General features: G+C 38.0%; 1 pseudogene; it reads right to left on the bottom strand.

Moving 5' to 3' along the window:
- LOC107694679 (transcription factor SOX-5-like) overlaps positions 1-21041 on the bottom strand; it is a 75936-nt pseudogene extending 54895 nt beyond the window's left edge.
- Positions 21042-21169: the final 128 nt, after the last annotated feature.

The raw sequence follows: 21169 nt of genomic DNA, 5'->3' as shown, positions 1-21169 counted from the left end.
AACACTGCAAAGAGAAAGGAAAACTTGAAATCGCATCATATGACCCCTTTAATATTTCTGATTGTAGTTGTCAAATATTATTATATATTATTATATAATGCCACCCTACTGTCTAGATATTGGTATTAACCGTTCAAAAACCTATTTCGGTCGAACAAATGTTTTCCCATCTGCAGCAATGCAAAAATGTGCAGTAACAGGTACATGCGGAAATTGTGTCTGGATGTGCTGTATCATTGAGGCCAGTTGATTAGGGACGCTCGTTTACAAAGGCCAAATGCTCTGCTCTTGGTCAAACACACGCACACACATACTTGCCTGACCCAGTATAAGTCTGGTTGGTATCTGGTCGTAACAAACGACTCAGCTCGGGCTGTTTATCTGAGGGGAAGTGGAGCAGCGAGGGGGGACAGGTGAGCAAACGGTTCGCTAACACGCTGACTAACACACTCCCCATTTCACACGGGGAGCGAGATGCATACGGCCCCCTCTCGCTTTTCTCTTACTGTTTTCTGACCCATTTCCTTTCCTCCTGCCTTTCTATTTTCCCTTCACAAGCCAGAGCGCGAGCGACTTTCGATGAATGTGCGTGTACATGCGAGTGTGTGATTGATCCGGCTAGAAGCAGCGTGTGAAAAAGAGAGGGAGGGCGGGAAGAGAGACAGAGAGAAAGGGAACGGTATAATAATACGGCCCTTTCATAATGATTAAAGCATTCATTAATTTTTCATCATAACCTGCCGTTTGCAGCTAATGGTCTTTGTGAGGTACATAGCAAACAATGGACAGGCCAGTTGAAAAGGGATTTTTATCAGGCTATGAGAGCCCTGGCTCAATGCACTTCCCACCTCCCTCTCTTCATTTCTCTTTTCTTTTCTGCTTCTTTTTCTCTGTGTCTGTGCTTCTTGAGGGACCGGGGCTTCTTTTGTTAGCACATTTTATTTGAACAGAAAGTAGAGAGATAATGCGCTACTGCTAATGGACTGTCTTTTGGTTGCTTGCTTGCTAAGTATCTTATTAAGTATCTTATTTGTCTTCTTATATTTTTCCTGGCGTCCTGTATACGACAGCTGTTGAATTTCATAGCCAGACTCTTGGTTTGACCTTGTGGCTTTCTCCAATGTAACTATTTTCTCTGACGTAACTATTAAAATCAAATGTAAATGAAGCAAAATCCTCCTTGGTTTCATAGAATAGGATGATATTCACACAAATGAGCAGAATCAGTGCCAGAAAAACTCCAATGCCTGCCATTTACAAAGACTTACACATCATTGGCTAGTAGATCAGAGCTAAAAATGCTTAAAGTAAAATAAAATAAAATGTTTTAATTCTTTATAGGGCAACTGTCCTATACACTTTCTGAAATGTGAATTTGCAGAACTTGAACTTTGGTATGCACAGCGAAATGTTGTTGCATCAATATGAATGGAAGTCCGTGGAGCAAAATCTAGTGTGATGTTCGCAAGAGTTCTATAAGTATCTTCTATATGTCATCTTACATTTTTCCTGGCTTCCTGTATACGACAGCTGTTGAATTTCACAGCCAGACTCTTGCTTTGACCTTGTGGCTTTCTCCAATGTAACTATTTTCTCTGACGTAACTATTAAAATCAAATGTAAATGAAGCAAAATCCTCCTTGGTTTCATAGAATAGGATGATATTCACACAAATGAGCAGAATCAGTGCCAGAAAAACTCCAATGCCTGCCATTTACAAAGACTTACACATCATTGGCTAGTAGATCAGAGCTAAAAATGCTTAAAGTAAAATAAAATAAAATTTTTTAATTCTTTATAGGGCAACTGTCCATCAAATGTAAATGAAGCAAAATCCTCCTTGGTTTCATAGAATAGGATGATATTCACACAAATGAGCAGAATCAGTGCCAGAAAAACTCCAACGCCTGCCATTTACAAAGACTTACACATCATTGGCTAGTAGATCAGAGCTAAAAATGCTTAAAGTAAAATAAAATAAAATGTTTTAATTCTTTATAGGGCAACTGTCCTATACACTTTCTGAAATGTGAATTTGCAGAACTTGAACTTTGGTATGCACAGCGAAATGTTGTTGCATCAATATGAATGGAAGTCCGTGGAGCAAAATCTAGTGTGACCTCACCCTAAGACAAAGCACGGAGTAATGCAACAGTTGTACAACACCTCCACACACCCATACATACAAAAAACTACGTTAAACCCTGCTGTATATAAATCCTACAGTGAATGCTAGCTTTTATTTATGTATCTACTTGTCTATTCATCCATCCATCCATCCATCCATCCATCCATCGTCAGTATGTTCACATGTGTATTTGCACACAGACTGGCTAATTCACATAGGGAGCAGGTTCTGATTATTCATGAGGAACTGGCCGCTAATTACAGAGCGAGTGTGGTGTGATGTAAGAGACCAAGAGAGAGAGAGATCCTGTGGAAGGAGCTGAGAGCCGTTCTCTCAGTTATCAGACTGAAATGAATATGCAAAGTGTGGCACACAATGGCTCCGAACAGCTGATCCCTGCCTGCTTAAACAAAGGTCTGACTTTATCAACAGCTCTCATTAAGCAGAATTTGTTAGTCAGGAATGATGGGTATATAGATGGAAGAAAGAATGAGTGTGTGCGAGTGAGTCAGGGAGAGAAAGAAAGAGACAGAATGGGAGATGCTCTCCGTGAAATCCTTCACACTTTCAGCCAGTTTCACATTGTAATTTCATCACAATAAGACACACACGTGTGCCAATGTCTTCTGAAAATCTAATACAGTGAACTTTTTCCACCGACAGGGTGCCAGTGCTGGTTTCGGAGCCGATGCCCAATCTGGACCTGTGCCATGTGCCGTTTCAACACAGAAAAACTGGTTCTGGAAGAAAAAACTTGGCTGCCCAATGTCTCCTAAAACCTGCTGGTCTCCAACTTTTCAGAACAACAACAACTCAAAGCTAGATAGCTCCCACTATAATCAAAAAAACTCTCTACACTGGGAAAAAGCCTGATGTGACAATGCTAAACAGCTCATGCTAAAATAAAACGATTGTTATCACAAAAAATATAAAAAGACTTTCATTTAATCAAAATATTTAAATATTTAATTAAATAGATTAAAATAATTAAATAAATGTTTTACATAATTTTCTAATAAATAAATATTTTTCCATGCCATTAAAAGAGGCTTGTGATAGTATAATAAATATAAACAATTCTTTCAATGACATCAAAAGTATTTATAAATTAATGGCTATGAAATTTTAAATAAATAAATGAATATTTTTCCAATGCCATTAAAAGTGGCTTGTGATAGCATAATAAATATACATTAACAATTCTTTCAATGACATCAAAAGTATTTATAAATGAATGGCTATGGATTTTTAAATAAATAAATAAATGAATATTTTTCCCATGCCATTAAAAGTAGCTTGTGATAGCATAATAAATATATATTAATTCTTTCAATGACATCAAAAGTATTTATAAATTAATTGCTATGAATTTTTAAATAAATACATTAATCTTTGCATGGCATCAAAAGTAGCTTGTGATAAAGATGCTAAATTAAATGATTTTGTGTTACTGTATGTTCTCAAAATTCACAAACAATGACCACGGTATGACATGTTCATTACTGGACAGGTTGTATCGTTGTTCGGCTCTCAAGACTTTGAAAACACGCTGAAAATTTGAGTGAAAAGTGATGATGTGTGTCAAAACGTTTTAAATTCTCCCTCACTCACCCTCTGGCTCGTTCTTGATGAGTTCCTCCATCTTGCGCTGTTTGAGCGTGTCGACCACGTCGGCCAGGCTGCCCTTGCGTCTCTCCGGGGTGCCCAGAGCTGAAGCGGAGCTGGGCTCGCTCCCTGGCCGCATGGACCCCTCCTCCTGCTGCTGCTGCTTACTGGGTGAGGTAGACGAGTTGTGCTGGGGGTAGGGGCTCAGGGCCAGGCCTTTACTGCCATCCTGATCCTGACAGAGAGACGGAGATAAAGACAGGGTGTTAAACAAAGTGATAAACAGGCCTTCACTAATTATTTTGTCCTGTTCCTGAGTGTTGAGGCATGTTTAGATTTACTTTCATCCTCATCTGCACTGTAGAAATTCTCTCTCTCTCTTTGCCTCTGTCGGTCTGAAGTCTCTTTAGACAAAATCATTAGTGGCGAAAAGTTTCAGTCGTTTCACCATCACAGGAACTGTCTCTTTCTCTGAGAAGGGAAGTTTTTCTACTTTGAATCAGCTCCAAACACACAAGAACGTCCAAGTTTTTCAACCGCATTTTTTCTTCTCTTCTTGACCAACATGACAGCTGTGATATCAATCACCATCTTCGATATTTCATGCATTGATCTTACGTCCAAATTTATAACAGTTCCCATCTTATGGTTTCTTATGTAATGTGGCTTGTACACTATACAAAGTGAAACTGTGCAGTTGTTGCCTTAAAGGGCTATTTCTAACTAATTATTATATTTATTATATATAATTATTATATGACATTTATTTTTTAATATTGGTGTTTTTTGCTTATGTAAGTATATGTACACATACTATAAAATGGGTCAATGACAGATGTGGAGACTTATGATTATGAATTATCACACACACCACATTACTTTCGCCCAGCTCCGGATCTCCTATATAAAGTTTAATTACAAAACAAGTCAGGTATTTAGAGACCAGGTCAACAGTCCAAGTCCTTTAATCAGGGTTAATCTTTGGTTAATCCACATCTATTATCTACTTTACCACCCACGTGACTGACAGCAGCCGCAGCCAATCAGACAATAGCATAATCCCACTGACATGTTTGGATCCAGTGACCAGATTTACACCTCAACAATCAACATCAGCTACTTTGTGCCACCTGCATCTGTCACGCAAAGCAAAATGTCCTCAGTCCAAACTGAGGTTCACAAGATTGATCAAGTTTTTATAATTTTATTTTAATAATGACATCTGTTTTTAATCATTAACTCAGAGAGTGAACAGAGAGCAGCAGATGGTTCATTTACTAAAGCTTAATGCAACACGAATTACACGAGACTTTCACAAGACACAGAACAGTGGCAAATACAATTTTATTTATATCGGTAGAGTAAGACTGTTAGATGATCTGACTTAGCCCCGCAAACAAAAGAGTTCATTATATGTAACATGGAAAAATATTAAATGCTATAGAAAACATAATAATAATAATAATAATAATAATAATGTATTTATTTTCATTGTAATGTGCTCTTTTAACAGTGTTTTAATACAAATGTATATGTTGATAAAATTATTAAATGACTAAATGTCTTAACATTTTTAAATGACAATTATACACTAAATTTATTTTTAATAATAACTACTATTTACAAAACAATGAAGTTTATACAACATGGAAATTTTAAATGCAGTGGAAAAGTTTTATTATATTTATTAAGTTATTATACGTTTTATTTATAATAATTATTTATACTAATGATTATTCGTAGCTTTTATTACATTACTAGTACTAAAAAAAAATATTCTCTTTGAATGTTTTTCTACTGTTTTATAATAATTTTTAAAATATATATTTATAATAATTATTTTTGTTAATATATTTATAATATTTTTTATGTTAATAAAATTATTAAATGACTAAATGTTTTAACATTGAATGTTGCCATTTAATTTATTTTAGCCATGTACATGCCATTTAATAACATCAATAACTTTCTTTCACACAAAACAGACAAATAAACAAACATAATATTCAGATTTAGTACATACAGTTGTCAACACTCCATATATCCAGTTATACTGAACATATCACACAGATTGACTCGTCACAATCCATCATCATCATCATGATAATAATAATTACGGTAGAACTAATTAAACACTTTCACTTACTACAAATGCATACCGAGAGACATTTCACGTTGATACTCATTCACAAACAGACTGATGACTGGCAAGCTTAAAAGATCTTAACAGGCTTTTATGATACACGGAAAATATGACAGCTTGCATACTGATTCCCCCCCTTTTCCGTAATCTGCCTGCAAAAAGGCACGTTTTTCCAGACACACCCCTCCGTTTCATCCCTCTTGTCCCCATCAGCTCCAGTCAGGCCATTCGAACTGGGATTAGATCACAAATGACCAAAGCGGTGCATGATCACCCGGTCATTTGCAAACAAAACTGTCAACTAGCTGTTAAAGAACTAACAGAGAAGAAAGATAGAATGAAGAGGGGAGGACGAGAGAGAGAAAGCTAGGGAGAGAGTGGGAACGAGTGGCAGAATGGCAGGCGTTTCTCTTTGCCTGCTTTAGTGTGGCATGCATTTAAAACACGGTCACACCTGTCACTTCCAATCTATCTAATCCACTGCATACTTCAAACCGCAGCTCACGTCTTTCTCCAGAGATATCTAGAAAACAATTCAAATAGAAGGTGAGATGGTGGTGGAGGAAACTGTATTCCTTCACTTTTTCATGTCCTCGGCCATGACACTAAGTCTCGGACAGAGGAAGAAGCAGATGAACTAATGGCTTATTTGTTGCTTTCTTTCTCCCATCTTTAAATATAAGGCAGTGAGTAACAGGTCTACAGTAGGGTTGATATTCAGGTTAAGTACCCCTATTTTGTCCACTGATTACGTGTGTGTGTGCATGATTTTCTGCTGCACATGAATAAGTGTGCAAAGCTGAGTATATGTATTTATATGCATTTCTGATGTGCCGTTCTGCGCGGTGTGGGCGGTTATTCTTTTAGTTGTGCAGATGTTAATTCTTCGTGGAAAGGCTGAAACTGCGTCTCTCTCCACGACCCTCTCTTCATCCTTAAACCACGACAGCATGGCGACAGAATTAAACAACTTTTGTCCTCTTAAGCTCATGTGTGACAGGAGCACATTTAAACACACTTCAACTCTTGCCAAGAAAGCAAAATGCCTTCTTTCCCCCTCTAGTTTTTTCCTCTTGTCTTCTCCCTTCAGCACAGATGCCAGCGTTCTTCCAAATGCCATCTTTTTTCTCCCTTTTTTTAATGTTTGTCCTGCCTGTGCTCCGCAGGATTCCAACCTGCTTCCCTCAGAGCGTTTCTCTCACTCCTTCTCTCTCACGCTTCCATATGCTAACTTAAATCCTGTTATTTTACGGATACAGGTAGCATCTACCTAATGAGACTAACTCAATGCACAGCCGTGTGATTCTCTGGCTCGTGTTCACCACGCACTAGGAAACTAACCTCTACGCTTGCTATCAGTTAAACTGTCAAGAGTCCCGCTGCTGAAACACACACGCTCGAGTTGGACATCTCTCCTCTCCTGTGGTGCTGATGCCTCGTCTGTTGTCTTAAGCCCGTGTTGCTGATCTCTACCGTGTGTTCACAATCCGCTCACCTCTAAACCTGGCTCAACTGAGCTATTGTCAGCCCTGATCCTGCCGTGAGCGCGCGCTCACACACACACACACAGATGAAGATTTACAAGCGCTTCACATACTTTCAAACACCTTACATTGTCTCATTCCTGTCCTTCTGTAGTAGAATTCACATGAGGTTATGCAATAGAAAAAGACATAATTAGATTTGTGTGACACTACAATTTCGATGTATTGTCAGATTTGTAGAAACCTTACAAATACAAGAACACAAATGAATATTTGTGACACTGAAACAAAACGTTCCACATAAAAAACAATTTATAAAATTTGAGTTCAATTTTATTTTTACTGATCTGACCATTTTGGCCTTGGATCAACAATAAAATTCTAATAAATTATTTTATTATAATCAAAATTATTATAAAAACGGAATATATATTTATATATATTTAAAAATAATTAAAAAATAAAGTATTACATTAAAGTATTTAAAATATTAAATAAAAAATATATGAAGTTAGAAATATAACAAATTATATTAACTTTTAATCTTTTGGAAAATTAAATTTACTTTCTATGAAAACGTTTTTACAAAAGCAATCTTTTATGAACACTGTACAGGAGTCAGGTTAAAGGGTATTTTGTTGTTTTTGACATTACAAGGCTCAATTTGACGCCCCTAAGAACAAATATTAAAGTGAAACACGTAAGAACACGTCTTCCCTTAATGCCTCTCCACATTAACCGAACAAAAGGGAGAGTAATTAACACCTCGCTATTATCACCCGTGTGTAAGGCTCTTCCCACCTTTCAGTTTCAAAGCCTTCTACTTCCCGCCTGTAAAAAACTGACAGGAGTTTACAGACCGCCGGGGACGCGCACCGACTTCTATTGTAGCAGGTTGCAGGCGCTTCAGCTCCGCTGACCCCATCACCACGAACGCGCGTCTCTCTCTTTCCCTCTCAGGATGAAGAGGTCAGCGGAGTCTGAAGCGCATGTGCGCTGCTACCGGGTTAATTTACAATGACAAGATAAAGCGGTAATCTTCCGCTGCGCGTTACCCAGGGACTCGCCGAGTCGATTTACACTTCCCTATCACTTTATACAATTGCCGTGACAAAGCCCCTCTGAGTCCCCACTCGTGTAAATCTCTCTCTCACTCAACTCTTCTGCCAGTAAGCGCGGATCGGCTCAGGGAAACGTAATGTCTCACACATGCCAGCCTGCTTTCCCCAAAATCCGCCCGTGCTCGAGACGGATACGCTTTATTAATCCACATCAAATACAGTGCGCATGTTTTTTTTAATGCCATGTCTGTCATGTCAGCGCGAGAGACAGAGACAGCAATCTAGTCTTTCAGATAACACAACAATTACAACCACTGCACTGCTGCTGATACATAATTATTCACATTATGATTAATAAGAATAACAATCAATTGTACAATAAACATTTGTTTGGTTTCAGGAGCAAGCCAAAGCTAATCTGTCAAGTCTGAACTTACTACACTATCAGAAAAATGCTAAATTAGTTAGGGCAGGACCCTCAAAGGGTACATCTTTGTGCATCACCTTCCCATACACTATTAAAAATAAAGGTTCTTTATTGGCATCTGGTTCCATAAAGAGCCTTTAATATTCATGGAACCTTTCATTTGAACAAAAGGTTCTTTATAATGAAAAAAGGTTCTTCACATTTTGAAAAAAAACAAAACTTATTTTAAGAACTGTTTACGGAAAGGTTAACAGAAACTAAAAGGGTTCTACAGCATCGCTGAGAAAACCTCCTTTTGGAACCTTTATTTTTAAGAGTGCTTAGTACTTTAAGGTACTAATATGCACCTTCCTGAAAGGTAAAATTTTTGTACCTTTCCCCCCAAAATATAGTAGTTTAACAGCAAGCTACTCTAAAAGAGAGAACCGACAGTCATAAACAAACACACCACGCTGCAAGCTGAGTGTATAAAGTGAGAACGAAGGAGACGCTTGAGAGAGAAAGCTCGAGGAGACTTTGCTTTATTGTGGGAAACGGTTCCAAAACTGCAGAGTCCAGCGTGCCCTGTAATCACAGTTAATTGCAGAATTAGCTTACTGTTAAGTTCCTTAAGTACTGATTCATTGTTTTACAGCCGGATTGATTCCTAAAGGCTGTGGCGACATAAGTTTATCGTGAGAAAGAGATAGCAGAATCGGGCGAAAGGTCGCTGAAGAGATACTGGAGCTCATGTGCGTGTTCACGTGAGGATGACAATCACAGGGTCCATCTCACTTATATTTCATCTTACGTCTTTAAATAAACTTTGCTTTGTCCAATCGTATGAGAGAGGTTTGAGTGTATTCGGCGCCTCGTGGGGGGGCCGACTTACCATGTTCGCGTGTAGTGTTGGGGGGCTGTCGAGCAGTTGTGGAGATCGCGGGGACACTTTGCTGCAGGCAGTCGTGGAGATCGCGGGGACACTTTGCTGCAGTACGAACTCAGGGGCAAGTGAATGACAGCATGTCCGTCAACCTCTTCATCCTCCAATCGCTGTCTACTCGTCGCCATGACTACCTCTCCATCTGTTCCCCCATATGGAGAGGCTGGTCGCTTGGAAGACATCCTGGAAAAAATGAGAAAGGAAAAGTGACTGAGGCATTCAGGAAAGACAGGGCAGAGACAGAGACGTGGCTGTTGTTTAATTGTGAGTGACATATACAGGAGAATTTCACACACACACACACACACACACACACACACACACCTGACACACACTACTCGCATAATGACAGCCATCAATGCCATAGCTTTGCCACATCCATCCTTCCATCAAAGAGACGTCCCACCTACACTATCACAGAGCCATTTACTGTAGCAGCACAGCACACGATGTGTTTAGCCAGCCTGTTTGATGTAAAGACTCGAGCGGCCCATTAAAGAAAAGTGCAGACGGCCCAGCGCACATCAAATATCACGTTAGCCAAGAACACAGACAGACAATGGTGTGTGCGTGAGCACCGTGTGCCACAGTAGATGTTAATGACAGTGTATATGGTGTTGACAATGCCAGAGAAAATAAGCCTTGATGATGGTCTGTGTTCCTCTGATTCAGTCAGGAAGAAAAAGCATTTATTAAATGAACTCTCTCTCCTACAATGCACGGGGAGGAAAAATGAATATGCTCTCGTAATAAGATTTCATCTGGCTTACGGCATTGCCTAAGTGCTTTCATAGACGCTTCTCAGCCTTGGGGCTAGTGTTACTATGGCCCTGGGGTATAAGTACCAGTCTTTTAAGAGGAAAAAGACAGACAAGGATAAAGAGAGATGGAGAGAAGTACTTTTATTTAGCTCCTACTCTGCAACTAAAAGAACTGGCAAACAAATTTTATTTGACTGCAGTGTTGTAGTAATTTTGCTTTTCCCCAAAAGCTGTTTAATAAGCAAAGTTATGGAACCCCATTCCGTATACTATACATAATATTATATATCATAATTATTAAAATATATACTACATACACAATTATTTTGCATAATTGCAACTTAATATCTCACAATTGTGACTATTCCTCATAATTCCTAAGTCTCACAAGTGTAACTTTATTGTTCAGTATTGTGACTTTATATCAACTACTGCTATGGCAACTTTATATCTCACAATTTATTTTTATTTTTTATTTATATCTCATAATTGCGAATTATTTCTCGTAATTGCTCACAATTGTGACTTTCCAATAATTATGACTTTCTCAAAATTCTACTTTATTTCTCATTATTGCTACTTTATTTCCTGTAATTGCAACTTTTTTCACAATGTGACTTTATATGTTATAATTGTGAATTATTTATCGTAATCGCTCACAGTTGTGACTTTCTCATAATAATGACTTTATGTCTTCAAATTGTGACTTACTCATAATACTGACTTTATTTCTCACAACTGTGACTTTATTTCTCATTATTGCAACTTAATTTCCTGCAATTGCAACTTTTTTCACAATGTGAGTTTAAATCTCATAATTGTGATTTCATATCTCATAATGTCACTTCATATCCCGCAACTGCGACTTTATATCTCACCCGTGATTTTATAACTGACTTTACAGCTCACTGTTTACTTTAAAAACGTTCTTTCTTTCTTTTTTTACACTTTATATCACAATTACTTGATATATTTTATGATCTAAGGTAGAAAAATGAGACTTACATATAGTACAAAGTTGGTGCAATAGAGAGGTTACTTTTTTTAGCACGAATATCTTTCATCAACTAGCATCCGCAGTCTCGGGTACAGTCCAGGTTGCGTGTGCTGAACTGCATGGTATTCTCATAGCTCTGGTCTGACTCAGACGCCACATCTGGTGGAGCTCCTGAGCACTGCTAAGGTTTCTCTTTCTCTCATTTACTGCTTATTTGGTTTAGTTTAGCTGTAAAGACAAACATCATATAATGTTTCTAACTGTCTGGACGGGATAAATAAGACTCACCTCAATCAAACCCAAGGCTGGCAGCTATGGAAATAATGAAGACATGCTAAAGACCACTTCGACTAACTGTATAGATGAGAAGAAGTGAAGAGTTAAATGATAAACTATGATGCAGATGTCATACTCCTAGAGTCTGACAGTAACTGCTTTGCCATAAACACTGTAACGCAGGTGTGTGATATGTACAATTGTGAGTATTAGTGACTATATCTGTGTTAATTTGGCTGTATGAATGTGAATGTGTCTGAATGGGGTACCTTGGCTGTGTGCTGGTTCACACTGGGGCAGTAAAAGCAGTCAGTGCAGCTGTATAAACTGCAGTTAGGCCGTCAGAGCCGCACGGCCTGTCTACCCCTCCACCAGCACTGTGTTTACTCTACCTCCAGACACTCACACACACTGGGCCCTTTTGTTTCACTCCGACACACACACCTCTGTGCCGCTTTCTCTAACACACCAACCCCCAACACACACATCAGGACCAACAAAGACACATACATGACCCTCATCTAAACGTAGGCAATCGAGAAACAGTTCTTATTGGAACCAGCAAATTGCCTGTCACATCTAATTCGAACCCGAGAACTGTTGTCTTAATAACTGTTTAGTTAAGGCTTGTGAAACTTAAATCAGCGTAATGAATAGCTGGAAAGGTTTGTAGTAAAAATGATACTTAAAATCGAAATAAGTAAGTAAAACAACGGTTGAGTATATAATAACTAAAAAATTAAAAAAATTAAAAAAGGTCAAATACTTCCAAAAACGTTCTAAAAAAGAATCATTAATGGAACCAGAATTATTTAGTGGAACTGGATTTAGAACCATCATTTTTCATGACTCATTCTCAAAGCAATATTCCTTACAAAAATACTCAGGAGTGAATTTTCAATTTAAATATATCTCCAGCATTCAATTTACAACTAATTCACAGCTGTTTCCTATATCTGTGCATACCTTTCTTTTGCCTCTTTCTTCCCTACTTCCTTGCCGGCCCACTGACAGAGGCTTTTCACAGCTCCTCTTGAGCAATAAAATGTCTATTTTCCTTCGAGCCTTTGAAGTATAATTACTATACAATTCCACTCCCCAGGTGAGCAGGTTATAGCCACTATTTCATTTAAAGTTGGCAGACCTGTCGTGGTGGAGAGTCTACATGAAACATTTAAAGCTTGTCGAGATGTTGGGATTAAAAAAGAGAGGGTTTTATTAAGCAGATAAATTGGCAGATATGCTGGTCTCCAAGGTCATAATTAGCAGCCATTAGCATAATTTCACTCCATCCTTCTGTGGTTCCAATAAAGGCCGGCCTGCCAAACACACAGACCTTGTCCACTGACACACACACACACTCTCGCTAACACAACACAGACGCACAAAGAACAGTCTCTGAAGCTAAGACTTCCTTACAGGCTAGTCATGTCTGCTTATTTGCATTGTAAACTTTAACAGCGGTCGTCGCTCATTATCTGGCGGATTAATAACTTTATTGCCTTTCATTTTCACAAGGCTAAGAATTATGTTATTCATAAACAGTCTTGAATATCAAAGCCGAATGTGCTGATATGGGTGAGGTGACTAAAGGAACACAAATGATGTCAGTATAATCTCTAAACACCAGTATTATCCAGTTCGGGGTGTATTATCAGAGAAAATGCCATCATTTTTTCATATTTCGTAAACTTAAGTATTCGCACCCCGTCCCATCGCAGTTGAGCTGCAGGTCTAGAGGCTAACTTTCACGGCTAATCGTTAAAAGCTAATGGCCGTCCCACTGGTGCGCCGCTCGGCACCCTCCTGCAGACTGCGTGCGTTAAGCCCAGATTAAAGGCACACTTCCCCTTTGAGTTTAGACGCAGATTGAGCACTCTCCTAAGTCCCTCTCATACCACATGTACATTTCTCTGCAGACGCTTATCGTCCAAAATACAGGGTCCATTAAACAGTGGAGTGGAGCTGCACTTTAAATACTGAATCTAGGAGCTTTACCTAATCACCATCAGCAGTGGTTAACACTCCAGAAGTGCCTCTAATGACAGGACATAATTTAGAGGCTAAACGTGTCACATACGCACACACTCGGATGTGCGCGGCCCACAGAAAAACTTGCATGATGATGCTTTGTGGATGTTGCCCGCATGCCTATGATAAAACGCATTTAGATACACAGAGCGTAATTGAAAATATCATGATAGGCAACTTCTGTTGTTTTTATATAATGCTGATAATATTAATTATCATTATTTTATGTAATACTAATAAAACTTTGCATAAGAATAAAAAAAAAAATATACATATATATATATATATATATATTTCTATATAATTTACAAATTGTATAAATTTAATATAAATGTAAATATAAATTGTCAATAAAGGTTTTGTCAGATTTAGCTCACTTGTGGGGAAATTTGATCTAAAGTAAATCAACACAAACAGTGCCATATTCCTAAAGCGTACTTTGACATTTCTTACAAAAAACTTTTCTAAGGCATTATGCTCCCTTAAAAGATATATAAAAACATCATTACACTGGGTAAAGGTAAATTCCTGTGTAATATGATTATTTGATTAGGGAGGTCAGCTCTTCTTTGTTATCAGACTGTGGGAATGAAACAAAGTGTGTCCAAAAGTTCAGACAATCAGCCCGTTCAACACAGATAACAACAGTGATGCCTTCTGTAGGAAACTGAGAATACCTCACAATCCACTCAGACATTAGGAGAAGTGCTCATCCCTCTCTCTCCTCTTTATCTTCTGCTCCCAGGACGATAAAGTCTTAGATAGTCCCCGTCAGGACATCCCCCTTTTGCACAATCAACCATTTGTGCACAACTCTCTCTGTTTTGAACAGTCTTTTAAATATATTACTTTACAGCTATTTATAGCTCTCTCAATTTTTCTCTCTGTGGGAATAGAGTGGCTGGCAGCAGGACGGAAGCGAAGAGCGAGTCAGAGAGAGTGACTCCGCTGAAGTAAATTCATCCGTAGTGCAAACTTGTGAGGGCTCTTCATCATTCACGCCGTAATCACTAATCACAGCGTTCACCGCTGCTGCTATGAGGGCACTTGGATTTGTGTGTGTATGGTTAATTTACCAAAACATAATATAAATATATAGGCCTATCTGTATTGGATGGTAAAAAAAATCTCATATAAAACTTTTTCAGTTTTGTTTACAGCATCTTTAAGATGGCTGATGGCTAGTAACTGCGCTAAAAAGATTAAAAAAAAAATCACTCATAGAAACTTCTTTCAAAAGTCTACCACCCCTTAACGTCAGTGAATAATAATGTCACACAAGCATACATGTCTCTAAATACACACATTATTCACACACGTACTCAGAGAAAACACAAAGCTGTCTCTGTTTATCCCTCTGACGCGAGGGCTGCAGGGCCACCCCAATTTCCTGTCCAGTGTCGCCACAAAAGGCATGAACACAGAGCCTAATGTCACTGTCACACACACACACACACACTCATACACATACAGATGGGTGGGGGGGGTTGCCAGTATTTTAGTCATCACTTCATCTGTCTGCATAGTTTCCTGTCATCTCTCTTCTCTAATTCTTTATTTCTCTGAACTGACTCATGTTTTCACTGACATTTTACATATTACACACACACACTTGAAAATTCTATGAAAACTTTCTCAGCCTCTGCTTGTCTTCTTTTAGTGTGTGTAAGTGTCTGTAAATATGATGCCCCCGTCAAATGCTTATCCATCATGATTTGCACCCAGAAGCCCCGGCGGATGTGAAAACGGGTGCTGGTATAATTTACTCCATCCATACAGGCTTGTACAACAACAAATTGGGTGTAACAGGCATATGCAAGTCTTCCACCCAGACTCCTCCTTTACCTACATGTACAGAGCCATTATTATACAGCTTGAGGGATCGGATAGAAAAAAAAGAAGCATTTAGCAGAGCAGTCCATTGATTTTTATTATCCTTCCCATGATGCAGTTGTCTAGGCCCACACCTCTGACCTGTTGTCATACGGTGTCTGTGTTATTATCCTCTCGGTCTTGATAAATAAGACTTTAACCTAAACGGAACAAACTCAGTTCCCCTCAGTCTTAGCGGACGTCCCGACGGTCAGCTGATCGCACAGGGGAGGTCTGGGAAGACTTCTGAAGGGGGGAGGAGGAAACACTTCAGCATTCTTCTCTGCTGACCCTCCTTTTTTTCATGGAGACACGGTTATCAAGCCGCTGCAAGAGCTCATAACACGGACTACACAATGGAGCCAGTCTGCAGTGAATGACTCAGAGAGAAGATCCAGAAACTCTATCACTCAGACAGAACACACACACACACACCCACACACACACTTTAAACCTAAATGAGGACATAACGTAGATTTCTAGTGATTTTATATGACAAACACACACCTTAACTCTATTCCTAAATGATAACTCCTGAATTCCTGAATGTCCCCAAAGGGTGTTTTTGTCAGATTTAGCTCTTGTTTGGGGACAAATCTGTACCCAAACTATAGCTAAGAACAAACACACACACACAAACGTTTGTTTTTCTATCATTGTGGAGACTTTCCATTTACTTCTTTTGTTTTTCTACAAAGCTAAAGATATTTTCTTTCCCCTAAACTCCATATAAACTTTCTAAATTTAAATGTAGACAATATTTATTATGTTTACTAAGCTGTTTTTTTTAAGGGACTACCCGGTCCCTACAACAGTCATTTGGTCCCCTCAATATAGAATAATATCTTAATATAGTCCCTCAACCACAGACTTCAATTGTGTTTAAATAAAGCTAATTATGAGCACTATAGCGAAGCTCCGACCTTAACCCTTTGGATTTTTAGAATATATATATATATTAAAAACCACATTCTTTATTAATGTTTTTTCCCAAATGACTAGGTCTCTGAATGTTCTCCAAAGGAAGGTTTTGTTAGATTTATCTCAATTTCGTCTCTATATCTAAGTACATAAACAGACTCCTTCAGCTAGATAACGGCACACTTCGCGTATGCTACAAAGCAGTTTGCAAGTAATATGTGTTAAAGTGACAAAGGTAAATGCAGGCAGGTGGTTTAATCTGTTTTATCTTTGATGCAAAGCAATCAAAAATTGAAGTGCATCAGCCACATTTGTCACCAGCTAGTTTAATCACAAACGCTTAGTACTGAACGAATCCACTGTGTTTTCTGTGTATCTTTACCAGTAAGAATTGACTGACCCGGAGACAGACAGACAGAAGAAAGATAGAGCGAGTGAGATGTAACACAACCATCCATTAAAGTAGGGAGGCAAATGGAGAAGTGTTAAAGTCCCTTTTCCCCCTCTCTCACTCGCTCACTGTCTCTCTCTTTGAGGAATGTGACAGTTTGGCCATAGAAACTCCTCTGTGCTCCTCCCAAAAAAATAAAATAAATAAATAAATAAATGTAACTCACACAAAACCACTCCAATAATAATAATAATAATAATGCAAAACATTTTAATAATATATAATATAAATCATATTTAGTAATATATTTAAAATATTTAGGATAAAGATTTGCTTTCCTATGTAATCCTTTAAATGTTTAATTCCTCATAGTTGTTGTTATCTTTTTCCGCCCCCCTCCTCATGCTCCCCCCGGAGAGAGCGTGATGATTTATTAAAAACACATTTTCCTGACGTATAAATGTGTTCTTAATTCAGGGATAAAACCCCAGAGTTTATCGCTGAACAAAAGATTAGTTTCATCTGGTAAAACAGTGCAGTGCTCTAATGCAATAAAATAAAAAAATAAAAAATGTGTGTGTGTGTCGGGGGTGAAGCTTGCATTAAAACTGAGTATTATGGGTAATCTTCCCTATGGAGCTTTAAAGTCAAACCTTCTTTATTCGGCAGCAAAGCCACTTTTGTTGACATATTATAATAATAATAATGCAAAACATTTTAATAATATATAATATAAATCATATTTAGTAATATATTTAAAATATTTAGGATAAAGATTTAACAATATATTTTAAGCAAAGCAACATTTCGTATAATTATCCACTACTGTTTTATAGCACAGATAATTTGAAAAACACTTAATAGTTCTGTATTTTTAGATATCAAATATATAAAAATAAACTACACCAAACAGGAAATGTTCTTAATAAATAAAAAAAATCCACTTTCTTACTATCACATTTTTTTTAACAAAACCTCTTTCATTTTACAGTGTGTTAATTTTAAACATGATCATTTTTTTTTCTAGGTCTCATTATTTCCTCGCATGTCAGTAAAACTTACAGTGTTTCAAAAACACTCAGCATCAGGACAGAAGAGACGCACACACAGTCACACATACACTCTACATGGACAAACACTGCACTTTCGCTCCCGTCCTCTCTAATGTATATTTAGACAATATTTATTATGTTTACTAAGCTGTTTTTCTTAAGGGACTACCTGGTCACCACAACAGTCATTTGGTCCCCTGAATATAGAGTAATACTGTCTTAATATAGTCCCTCAACCACAGACTTCAATTGTGTTTATATAAAGCTAATTATAAACACTATAGCTTAACTCCGACCTTAACCATTTGCATTTTTAGAATATACATATTAAAAACCACAATCTTTACTCATCTTTTTTTTTTTTTTTTTTAAATGAAAAGGTCTCTGAATGTTCTCCAAAGGACTTTTTTTTTTTTAAGAGTATCTCACTTCTGGGGACAATTTTGTCTCTATATCTAAGTACATAAGCACACTCCTTCAACTAGATAATGCCACACTTTGCATATGCTATAAAGCAGCTTGCAAGTAGTATGTGTTAATGTGACGGAGGTAAAGGCAGGCTTGGTGGTTTAATCTGTTTTCTCTTTGACGCAGAGGAAACAAAAATTGAAGTGCATCAGCCACATTTGTCACCAGCTAGTTCAATCACACATGCTTAGTAGTGGTGAACAAACCCACTGTGTCTTCTGTGTATCTTTACCAGGAAGAATTGACTGACCCAGAGACAGACAGACAGACAGAGAAAGAGCGAGAGAGAGAGAGTGAGATGTAACACAACCATCCATTAAAGGAGGGAGACAAATGGAGAAGTGTTAAAGTCCCCTTTCCCCCTCCCTCACTCAATCGCTGTCTCTCTCTCTTTGAGGAATGTGACAGTTTGGCCATAGAATCTCCTCTGTGCTCCTCCAATAAAGCTAAACTCACCTAAATCACCACTCCAATAATAAGAACAACAATAATAATTATAATACACAATATTTTAATATTATTTATATTATTAATTAGAATTATTATATTATTTAGAATTATTATATTATTATATATTTAAAATAATTAGGATGAAGATTTTACAAATATTTTAAGCAAAGCAACATTTCGTATAATTATCTACTACTGTTTTGTAGTACAGATGATTTGAAAAACACTTCATAGTTCTGTATTTGTAGATGTCAAATATATAAAATAAACTACACCAAACAGGAAATGTTCTTAAATGAATCAAAAGTCCCATTTTCTTACTATCACATTTTTTAACAAAATCTCTTGCACTTTACAGTGTGCTAATTTTAAAATGAAAACAAAATTACATTTAAGTGAATCTTTTTTAATTGAATCATTCATCAGATGAGTGATCTAAGATGTCAACATACAAACAACAATTATAAATTACTTTGTATCACCATCAGACATTATAATTTCATTTTTTATTTTATCTCATTATTTCCTTGCTTCATGTCAGTAAAACTGTTTTTCTATACACTAATTAAGAATAAAAGCAGACTTACGGTTTTTCAAAAACACTCAGCATCAGGACAGAAGAGACACATACACTCTACAAGGACAAACACTGCGCTTTTGCTCCCGTCCTCACACACACTTCATGGTCTTCATGGTCTTTAACCACTGACAGCCAGCATTACTGGAAAGTAGAGTTTAACCATCCTTTTCATTGTAATCCCTGTAATCCCTGCATTTATCACTATACATTCTGCTTTCCTATGTAATCCTTTAAATGTTTAATTCCTCATAGTTGTTATCTTTTTCTGCCCCCCTCCTCGCCCTCCCCCCAGAGAGAGTGTGATGATTTATTAAAAACACATTTTCCTGACGTATAAATGTGTTCTTAATTCAGGGATAAAACCCCAGAGTTTATCGCTGAACAAAAGATTGGTTTCATCTGGTAAAACAGTGCAGTGCTCTAATGCAATAAAAAAAAAAAGTGTGTGTGTGTCGGGGTGAAGCTTGCATTAAAAACGAGTATTATGTGTAATCTTCCCTATGGAGCTTTAAAGTCAAACCTTCTTTATTCGGCAGCAAAGCCACTTTTGTTGACATATTAAGTAGGTGAGAACATTTCCCACCTCGGACCACCACAACAGAAGGCCAATGCAGACATCTGGCCACAATAAAACACCAAAACAAACAAGATTAAAACAACACGGACAAATTGGAAAAAAGGCTTTGTGAAGCAAGAAAGTTGTACAGAAGTGAAATGCTCTGTGTTTTGGTTGCCAAGCGTGTTACCCAGAAGTGCAAAAAAAAAAAGAAAAAAAAAAGAGAGGTTGTGCCAGGGAAATACTGACGGGAGAGCACCGACCCTTATCAAACACCATCTAACACTCTCACACACACACACACACACACACACACATATATATATATAGACCTATATGTGTATATATATATATAAGATATGCACACAACACACAACGACAGCATGTAACCTGTTAGACCAAACGCTAGAGACATTTACTTACTTTCAAAGTGGGATACTGAGAAGAAAGTCCCAGCGTCCCATGCTCACAGAGTGTGTCTAGAAAACACACATCTCACAGTCACACTGAACTTTCTTCTCTTTTCTAAACCGCAAACACATTCACACACAGCCTGTCTTTTACATGCCAAACAAACTAATAAAGTAGTCTGTTTCTTACACTAACACACATACACCATCTCCTACTCATCTGCCTGTCCCACGCTCTCCTCCTCCTGGCACGACTTGGAAAAGTGAACATCTCGTGCGTGAGTGTGTGAACGTACCTGTTAAACTCCTGAGGAAGCTCAGGCTCAGTAAGCATGCTGAAACAAGGGGTCTGAGATACAGGAGTCCTTCCACGACAACATTCGCGTCCGACACCCGGGAACCTCCGAGAACACACACCACATACACGCACACGCTGCCTGGTGCTCCTCTAACCTCTCGCAAAACCAGACACTGTTTCTGTTTCTCTCCGCTGCACACACACTCTCACACGCAGAACCTCACACTCCCTCCTCTCTCTCTCTCTCCACCCCTCTCTATGGCTCTAAGCTGCTAGATCGCCTCTTAAAGGGCCAGACCATGACATGGTGTAGCGGAGCGCAGTTTCACACTCATA

Source organism: Sinocyclocheilus anshuiensis, unplaced genomic scaffold (genome assembly GCF_001515605.1).
Source record: "Sinocyclocheilus anshuiensis isolate Anshui unplaced genomic scaffold, SAMN03320099.WGS_v1.1 scaffold2806, whole genome shotgun sequence".
NCBI lineage: Eukaryota > Metazoa > Chordata > Actinopteri > Cypriniformes > Cyprinidae > Sinocyclocheilus > Sinocyclocheilus anshuiensis.
Note: the sequence above shows the minus strand (reverse complement) of the source record. Positions and strands in the feature narration are given on the sequence as shown.